Source organism: Fukomys damarensis, unplaced genomic scaffold, assembly GCF_012274545.1.
Source record: "Fukomys damarensis isolate Sample0158 unplaced genomic scaffold, DMR_v1.0_HiC HiC_scaffold_17, whole genome shotgun sequence".
NCBI classification, from domain to species: Eukaryota; Metazoa; Chordata; class Mammalia; order Rodentia; family Bathyergidae; genus Fukomys; species Fukomys damarensis.
Genome location: NW_022900929.1, coordinates 73273607 through 73275586, shown reverse-complemented (window position 1 = coordinate 73275586; position 1980 = coordinate 73273607). Strand labels below are relative to the sequence as shown.

The following is a 1980-nucleotide window of genomic DNA, read 5'->3' as shown; positions in this document are numbered from 1 at the left end:
TCCTATTTCATATTGTCAATCATACCATTAGGATCTCATTATGATTATAGTTTTCACACCAGAGAAACTATTCAGTATTTACACATGTGTGACTTATTTATTTCACATAGGAGTATATCCTCAATTTGCATCCATTTTCCTATGAATAAATCTAATTTCTCATTCTTTATGGCTGAGTAGTAATCCATTTTATAGAAAAACCACATCGTTTTTATCCAGTCTCCAACTGATGGGCAAATGGGCTGTTTCCAAGTTTTAGCTATTACAAACTGTGCTGCTATAAACATAGGTGAGCATGTATCACTGTGGTATGATTCTTTTAATTATTTTGGAAAGATACCCAGAGAGGGATGGCTGGGTCGAATGGAACCTCCAGTCCAAGCTCTTTGAGGTATCTCCATATTGATTTCCATAGTGGTTGCACCAGTCTGCACTCCCACCAACAATGGAGAAGGGTTCCTTTCTCCCCACAACCCCGCCAACATTTGTTATTGTGTGATTTCTTGATAGCAGCCATTCTTTGTGGGGTGAGGTGGAATCTCAGTGTTGTTTTCATCTGCATCTCTCGAATGACCAGTGATGTGGAACATTTTTCATATATTTACTTGCTGCTTTTACTTCTTTGCCTGACAAATGTCTGTTCATTTCAGGTGCCCATTTTTGAATCAGATCTTTATATTTGAGGGGGCTGATTATGTTGAGTTCTTTATATATTCTAGATAATAGTCCTTTGTCTGAGAAGCAGCTGGTAAAAATTTTTTCCCACATTGTAGGTTGTCTCTTAGCTCTGTTGGTGGTTTCTCTTGCAGTGCAGAAGCTTTTCAAAATGACGAGATCCCAGTTGTTGATTCTTTCTGCTAATTCCCATGCTACTGAGGATTTGTTCATAAAATCTTTTCCTATGCCAATGTCTTCAAGAGTTCTGCCTAACTTATTTTCCAGCAAGTTTAGTGTTTCTGTTTTAATATTTAGATCTTTAATCCACTTGGATTTTAATTTAGTGCATGGTGAAAGATAAGGGTCTAGTTTTAATCTTTGGCAGGTTGAGATCCAGTTTTTCCAACACCATTTATTAAAGAAACTATCTTGCCTCCAGTGAGGATAGTTGGCTCCTTTGTCAAAGGTGAGGTAGCTGAGTACACCTGGAGTTTGTGGCTCTTCCAATCTATTCCACTGATCCTTTCTTTAGATCTGTTTCTTTGCCAGTACCGTGCTGTTTCTATCACAGCGGCTTTGTGGTATAGTTTCAAATTGGGAATTGTTATACCTGCTGCCATGTCTCTGTTGCCTAAGATGGCTTTTGCTATTCCAGGTCTCTTCTGGTTCCAAATGAATTTTTGGATTATTTTTTCTACTTCTGTGTTGGAATTTCTTTTTCTTTTTCTTTTTCTTTTTTCTTTCTTTTTTTTGGTACCAGGGATTGAACTCGGGTCCTTGCATTTGCAAGGCAGGCCACCGAACCGCTGAGCTAAATCCTCAGCCCCTCCTTTTTTGTTTTTAAAATATGGAACACTTCATGAATTTGCATGTCATCCTTGTGCAGGGGCCATGCTAATCTTCTCTGTATCATTCCAATTTTAGTGTATGTGCTGCCGAAGCGAGTACATATGTTGGAATTTCAATTGACATTGCATTGAATCTGTGTAACAGTTTCGGTAGTATGGCCATTTTCACTATGTTGATTCTTCCTACCCAGGAGCAGAGGATATCTTTCCATTTTCTTATATCCTCTTCTGTCTCTTTTTTCAGAGTGCTGTAGTTTTCAGTGTAGGGGTCTTTTGCTTCTTTCGTTAGATTGATTCCTAGATACTTCAATTTTTTGGATGCCATTATGAAAGGAATTTTTTCCCTAATTTCTCTCTCAGTTAGTCTGTTATTTGTGTACAAGAAGGCTATTGATTTTTGAGTGTTAACCCGTTATTCTGCTGAAAGTGTCAATTAAGTCTAGAAGTCTTTTGGCGGAATTTTTTGAGTCTTCAA

At 37.8% G+C, this 1980-nt stretch overlaps 1 non-coding gene across 1 annotated transcript; it reads right to left on the bottom strand.

Moving 5' to 3' along the window:
- Positions 1-1498: 1498 nt before the first annotated feature.
- Positions 1499-1605, bottom strand: LOC117286594. The gene has a single exon (XR_004517763.1). It is a non-coding gene; the product is annotated as a U6 spliceosomal RNA (small nuclear RNA).
- Between the last annotated feature and the right edge of the window lie 375 nt (positions 1606-1980).